General features: G+C 35.4%; 1 long non-coding RNA gene across 2 annotated transcripts; it reads left to right on the top strand.

The window, feature by feature from the left end:
• The first annotated feature begins 3,800 nt into the window (after positions 1 to 3,800).
• On the top strand, positions 3,801 to 6,601 carry LOC147515026 (uncharacterized). Of its 2 annotated transcripts, none has more exons than XR_015213347.1 (3): positions 3,801 to 4,015; positions 5,895 to 6,174; positions 6,443 to 6,601. It is a non-coding gene; the product is annotated as an uncharacterized LOC147515026 (long non-coding RNA). The 2 variants fall into 2 exon arrangements; XR_015213348.1 differs by having other exon boundaries at positions 6,440 to 6,601.
• The last annotated feature ends 1,396 nt before the right edge of the window (positions 6,602 to 7,997 follow it).

Raw genomic sequence — 7,997 nt, 5'->3', positions numbered from 1 at the left:
CAACCCCCACCAAATCTCAATCCCGACAGCACCCAACCAAACTTCCATACCCGACATCAAACACTTGACCCCGACATCAGCCAACCAAAAATAACCCACACCCAACAGTATAACAATTTTAACGATACTTACTGGGCGATTTCTTTATCTCGGGCTCGCGACGCCATTAACGAGCCCATTAAGCTTCCGCACTCAATTTCTCAGAGTTCCCCAGTTCCGACAGTTTCAATAACAATTTCTGATATTCAACAAAGTTTAATAATACGACAGGACGCCGAAAACAACAGGAGAATGAGTAGTAAAAATGGACGGAAACATTAGACAGACAAATATGTCTGTATACACGTAAAACTAAACTATAGATTCGATGAAAAATAGTAAAATAACTACTCACCTGTATTCACAGCTCCTACGAATTCATCATAGTTCGAAACGTCGCGCTCAAACACTCTAGCAATCCAGCTTCTATCTCTGCCTCTATTTTTATTATATTTTATTATCTAAAAACCCTATTTTCTAGAACAATATGAATATATACTTGGGTTTGAAACCCAAGCCCAACACAGACTCGGGCCCAGAAATCAGGCCCACATATCCCAAATCCAATCCAACCAATTTTAAATAAATAAATTAATTGATTAATAAATAGAAAAATATGTATTTTAAATACGGGCGTTACAAAAACTCTCCGAAGGGAAGGGTTAATGATGCTCATGAGAGGATCAGGTTACGTATTTTTGGAGTCCAAAATCATTACTTAGAGCATTCCCAATCACAGTCACTATGGAGGGAAATTGATAATTTTCATCATTTTTTAGGTAAAAACCCTTGCCCAATGCAAGGGTGACAAAGTCAGTCAGTTGTGACTAAGTAAAAATGAGAGTAGTAGTTGCTACTGAGAAAGTAGCTGAGTTGTGAACTTCGGACGGGATGTTTTATTACGTCTCGTGTATGTGTGTGTGTGTGTTTTTTTTTTTTAATATTTTTTGTTTTTGTTTTCCGGACGAAATGTTTCATTCCGTCTCGCGTGTTTTTTCGTTTTTATTTTTTATTTTTTTTAAACTTCAGATGGGATGTTTCATTCCGTCTAGCGCATTTTTTCGATTTTTACATTCAGATGGAATCAAACATTCTATCCGAGATTCAAACTCACATTTGCATTGGACAAGCTCACCTTGTTTTTCACCAAAATGGTAGGGAACAAGGGAAATTGAGCCTACGTGGAGGTGAAAAATTGTCGCTTGCATTGGGAATGCTCTTAGGAACTTAGGAATCATTTGACATCCTACCCCAAAATGGTAGTGTCTGGCCAAGTTCAGAGCCTAGAGCTCGAAATGAGCTAGCGTGCGCGACCCAGGTGACACTGGAGTTATTCTCACGCACGCGAGTATCTGGTGAAGACAGACCTTTAAATTTGATAGGTTGATGTAGGATGAAACCATGAGATGAAAAGATATTTCAGAGATGAAATATCAGTTCAACTCCTTATGCTAGTAAGGTGGGCTTAGAGATTAGTACATCTTGCTAGGGATCGATACTCAAGTCCGTTTTCGGGTTTGTCTATGAACCCAAAATGGATTAGAGATGGTAGTGATATGTTTTCTAAAAGATATATAGCTAGACTTTGCATGAGTATAGTAGGATTAATCCTATACCTTTCTCTATTTCTCTAGTTTTCTCATAAAGTTTCATCAATTACCTTAACTTGCATATTAAGTTATCTTAGGAAGTAAAAATTAAAAAAAAAAATCAAATATCCTTCTCACATGGTTCTCTAAGGGTAAATTTTCAGTTGTAACATCAGTTCAGTCTTAAGGTTTGGAACGAACTCATATTCTAGCCATACGTACAAGACACAAGCGTAAGGTAAAGATTGGCAATTAGCATTTTTTTTTTGGATTGGCAAGCCTGTTTTAAATGAGATCAGTAACTCTTTGATGTTGGCGGGGTTTGAGCCCCAGACCTCTGGTATCATCACCCAAAGGTTTTACCGACTTTGCTAGTCGACACCTGCAATTAGCATTTTTTCAAGGTTGTGAAATCATAAAAAAACAATCGAGTAAAAGTGTTAACATCAACTAATTTAGGGAATAATGGGTATCTATTGACGGTTGAGTTAAGTGAAGGTGTTGACTGCTGATTGCTGATTGCTGACTGTCCACTAGTTAAGCTTGGCCGAACTCTCCTTTTAACTCTCATTAAAGACTTTGGCCAAACTGAAAAAATAAGTAGGAACAATATGTGAAACGCATATTTCTAGTTTTGCATTAACCAAATTATTAATTATAAACTTAAGTTTGAGGGTTAAAGATTTCAAAATAATGATTTAATAAGTTAAAAATGAAACTAATATATTTCTACCCAAATAAAAAAAGAATAAACAACTAATTTAAGAGTATCATTTATGAAGAACACTGATACTTGGGGTATTGATTAGGGCTGCTCAATTAATAATTATGGGGTTGGATCTATTTGGAGACAAATTTAGTCTCGACCGGACACATCACACATGTTCCCCTGATGTAGTCCACACTGTCGTACAACACCTCTCTCCAAAAATCGCTCTGTGTAGATGTAAATACAATTATATTATTATAGATGTACATGCAACAATCAACTTAACAAAACAGCTCGCTTTCCTGACTCGTGGCTGAGATTCCATTTGAGAGAGTATAAATTGAGGGCCACCATTCAGCCACGTGGATTAGGAATAAATTAAATGGCTTAATTGTGAAAACCCTTCGTCCCTTGGTTCTCACTTCAGAAAAGAAACCCAACGGTTTTTCAAAACAACAAAAACATTTTGGTTTTCCTTCATTCTCTCTTCCTCCACCCCTTATCTATGGGTGTTATCAATTCTCAACTCTTCATTCCAAACCAGGTACCTTCTCCATATCTCTTCGAAATCGTCTTGCTTAATCATCTTATTCTGTTTATTTTTATTTTTATTGTTCTTTTGTGTGTTTGCGTGTGTTTGCAAATTCAATCATATTATTTAGCAAATTATTATTATTATTCCATATTCACATTTTTATGGATTTGAGAATTATTTGGCCAGAAAAAAAGGTTTAAAAGAGTTCACAGATGAGGCTTTTCTCCCTTCAATAGATCTGACAAAGCTTTCATGGAGCATTTATTGACATTGCTTAAATGAAAGTCTTGCTTCTCCATACAAAGTATATGATTGGATGAATGAACAAAAGCTTATAATATAGCTTATGTATTTAACGTTTTTGAAAAACTTATACGCCAGTCTTTCATTATAAGCTTATGTATTTAATGTCCAACTTTCATTATAAACTCAAAACACGGTTTCAAAAACCTTGGAAAAGAGGCATTATCTATAAACTGGATAACTATAAAATTTTGGATAACTTTTCGTTCCAAAACTTTTCGTAGATATGGCACCTCCATCTCTTTCTTCATTCACCACCTTTAACCGATTTTATTGGGTATATCATATTGATTGCCCCTTGCTGCACCACCTATCTTTCAGAAGTGAGATGCACAAAGATCTGCACTGATTTAAGGATCGCAGCATGATGAGTGAGCACATCCAAGTCCAGAATTGAACCTGTTGATATCGCATCAGCGGAGTGCCCACAGCCGGACGAGAACCAAAAACATCCTTTTTCAGAACTATTGCTTGCCCGGATTGAGATGATCTTACGAGGCTGCTACATTGGGAGTGGAATCAGCCAGTTGTTTACTAATGCTATTGGTCTAAAGTTCTTTTTGTCAATTGTTCCACTGAGAGCTGATATGTTATTCACTATTAGGTCTTGGAAAATATATGATTTTCGTCGTCTTAGAATATGGCTACTTAAACTCTAACACGTAAATTTGTCTTCTTCTTCTTATTTATTGAATTATCAAACTTCCATTGTTTTTTTATTTTTGACTTATCACATTGTTTCCATTCTTAGCTTACTCTGCGGATGAAGTGGATTAAAGCACCAAGGATATTCGTAATTCTGTCAAGCAGAAGAAAAACAAATATGCTTCTTCTCTCAAGGTAAGTCTCTTGAGTTGTTTACTTTCCTTTAGGTGTGTGTTTGATTGCTCTTCAAAGTAATCAAATTTAATGGAGAATTTTAGAAAAAAAAAATGGTGGAAGTTTTATGACGGATTTTCTTCTTTCTCGGGTCAATTTGTAAGATGGGGAGGGGGTTGATCTGGACAGATCTATAGGGAAAGATTCTCTATGATTGGACTCCTCTTCTCCCATCGCCTCTTAGATTAACTCTAAATTTTTTTTGTAGTATTCCGTGTATCAAACATACCATTGAATTAGTTAAATCTTAATAGTATGTGACGGTTTTGAAATTATAGTTGGTTGGGACTGTTTCTGGTATTGTCTACCAAGTATTTTTGTCTAAATGAAAACTTAGATTGGAGGAGCCATTGTCTACCAATGTTTGGTAGAGTCTGTTGGCTTAGTCAAGAAAGGTTGGTGTACTCTTTCATAATTATGAACTTTAGTGGAGTGATTTCCAAATGGCGTTATTGGCATTGCTGAGGTCAAACTTTGGGAGAAATCACTTGAATAGAAATATTAGCTTCCTGCTAGGTTAAGTGGCTTCATCTGGGGGGATGATTTAAAGTGATCCTATAATCAATTTTTTAAAGATCGTGAGCATTTGAACAGCGAGAGGAATTTACCTGACGGAAAAAAGCAACTTAATTCTATGTTAGGTGAAATCAAATTCTATTTCCTTAGTGTAAACTCTTTGGGTATGATTGATCTACGGGACAAGTCATATGGAAGAGGGGGAAGAGGGATAGAAAGAGTCGAACAAAATAAAAATTGGGTTGTGTGTACTTAGAGATTTGTATTATCCCCCTGATTTATATCGTCAAGTCTGATGGAATTATGGAAGAGGGGGGTAGTAAATGTCTAGCAAAAAAGAATTCATCTGGAGAGTAATCATTACTTTGTGTGCGCTTTTTTGAAGACAGTGTCTACTGTTGAAAGTGTAATTTGTAATGTGAAGGCTTTAATGTGGACGTGGGTATCTCATGTTAATAGTTTAAGGGGCTTATGTCTTTTACGATCTCATGGTGAGACGGGACAGTATTGTGTTTCTCTTGATTGTATCTTTGTAATTTGGTCTGGGCATTGTACTGTGACTATCTTTGTCACACTACACTTCATTAATGGAAATTTAGTTTTATCAATAATAATAAGAAAAAAGATGAGAATTGAGTGATCTCTTGAAATCAGTAGATGATACCATTTATTTCCTAAAAGGAAAAAGGGAGAGGACCTATTAGGGAAATAAAACAACGAAGATTTTGGTCTAAAAACGTTCGAACTTCAAGAAATCTTTTAAGATAGGTTTTATAGAGGCTATGCAAAAGCTTCAATAAATTTTTATGGGGAATAATTGTAAGACGCTCAAAAACATATATTGTCGTGGAAGACGTATGGTGGTTTGTGTTTAATAGTGTCAACCATATCACAATTATGATATGAGGGCCACCGTCCCGCCATGTGGATTAGGAATTAATAAGATTATTAATTATGAAATTAAACGAAAAAACTCTTCATTTCCCCAAACTTCCTTCGCCCTCTCAATTCTCCACTTGACGTCTCCCCCTCTTTTGCAAACAAAAAAAATAAAATAAAACCAGCCATCGTTCTCTCTCTCTCTCTCCAAATTGAGTTCTCTCATTAGAACCAACAAATTCCATCCATTCAATCACGGTCAAGGAAAAATAAAGAAAATGAATTTGTTTAATTTTTTTATTATTATTGATAGTCTTAATTCGAGCTTTTGTAATGATATATGATAACTGTAATTCATGATTAATTTTTTTTTTTATGATATTTCAATGATTTTCTTTGGTTTGGAGAATTGTTCAAAGTGGGTTTTCTTGGTCTGATTTTCCAGGAAAGTTCAACCTCTTCTTCGTCACCAGGTATTCAAACCTCTCATTGTCCTCTTTTTTACTATTCAGTCATCTAATTAATATGTTTTTTTTGGTTTTATGAATTGTTGTGGTAACCTCCCAGAAATTATACGAATATATTTGATAAATCAGTGGTTGATTCATCTCTCATAACTTCTCTCTTAATGCGCATCATTTATGGCTGCCATTTCCGGTGCACTTTCTCTCCTGCAATCTATCTCCCTCCATCTTCCTCTTTGTCTTAGAGCTCACTTCTTCAAGGTAATTTTTAGTTTAACTGTTTGTTCATTTCTACAGCCTATAATTCACTTATGGAAGAAAATTTAGTTTGTTACATATAACCAAAAAATTATAGTTTAAGCCGAATAGCTGTTAATAGTCAAATTTCTGTTTCTGCCGAATTAGTACAATGAATTATAGTTTAGGCCGAATATATAATATCATTGAGATGCAACAATCCAGTTGTTAATAGCACATTTTTGTTTGTGTCGGTCGTCCTCACTTTAGTACTTCATCTGTCGCCCAGCAGCTACTCCTGCAATGGCAATGCAACCTTACCAAGACCTTGATAAGCTATGCAGAGGCTCCAACAACTAGAAGGCAAGGGGTCCTTTGACAAGGCTGTGGAAATCAAACAATTTGAGAAATTCAAAGTAGCTTCTTGGCGTGGAATTTTTGTTTCTGGGTTCTAAGGTAACCACTACGACTTTATTGCACGTATTCACATGGTGTTCATACGGATTATGGATTCCAGAAATATAACCAACTACATATTTAATCTAGAAATATGTAGTTAAACGAGACATTCTAGAAATTTGGTGTTCATACACTATACTAGATATAAAACCTCCATAATTAATTCATATGTAAAAGAAGGTGTTGTGGTATAACGATCTCTAGGATATGTATAATTTTATATCACACTGATTTCATGGCATCATATGTTTCTTTCATACTAACAATTTCCTGACTCGCGGTTGGGATTCAATTTCAGGGAGTATAAATCGAGGGTCAAGACTCAAGACAAGTGTGGGAAAGAAAAAAAATACTTAATGACATAATTAAGCAATTAATTCGGTTCTAATAACCTTTCTCTTTTCCAATAAACCTTTCGAATAAATCAAAGGTCTGGCCATTCCCTCACCACTGAGAGAAAATAGTCATTAATTGTGAGAATTATGAAAGAAACGCCTTCGCTCCCTATCCCCATTCCCCACACCCCGAGAACTTCCTCTCCCATAAAATTTTCTTTTCTCACTCTCTATTCCCGACTATATTGGGTTTGGCTCTCTATTCCCAACCCCCAAAATCATACTCTTCTCAAGTGAATCATAGATGTATTGGATTCATGGCCATTTCTGATTGATTGCTTTTTAATTCATTCATGTTATTATCCATTTTGGAGTGGAAGCTTTGCATAACAGGGGGTATGTGTTTCCATTATTTGTTCTTTCCAAATTGTTTATTATATTTCTTGATACTTCTGTTAGAAATCAGATTTTCTTTTGTGTTTTTTTGTGTCTGACTTTCCCTTATTTCATTTATTTTTTGATGTTAGCTTAGCATTGCCTGCTCAAATCATCTCTCGGGGATCTTTATTTCAGAAAATACGCCCAGTACTTGGTATGCATGTTTTCTATCTCTTGCACCACCCGTGATCAATGAACCTCATGTAAGTTATGTTATATTTGTTTTTTTCCTATTTGTTTTTTCTCTTTATTTAGTTTCCAAACATGAGAATGCAGTTCCATTTTTGTTGATTGATTGCGCAGCCTTGAACTTTTTCATGGTACAGTCAATTCTAGAGAAAGACTTTTTTCACCCTCTGTGTTTTCTTATAAGTTTCTCCCCGGTATGACTCTTCAATTCCTACCTGTTTTCCCATCCTTAACACTTTCTTTTCTGCACATTACGGTATTTTTTTTTTTTTTTTTTTGTTAATTTTCAAGGCGTATCTTTGTATCTGCATTACACTATGTTCTATTGTTATTCCGGTAGCTTGAATCCTTGCACTGTCAAAATACTAATCCCCTCCATTCAAAAACATGTGTTGAATTAGTGTAGAAAGTCGGGTGGAAAGGGAG

This window comes from Coptis chinensis, chromosome 2, assembly GCF_015680905.1.
Source record: "Coptis chinensis isolate HL-2020 chromosome 2, ASM1568090v1, whole genome shotgun sequence".
Classification (NCBI taxonomy): domain Eukaryota; kingdom Viridiplantae; phylum Streptophyta; class Magnoliopsida; order Ranunculales; family Ranunculaceae; genus Coptis; species Coptis chinensis.
This window is presented reverse-complemented; position numbering and strand designations above follow the sequence as displayed.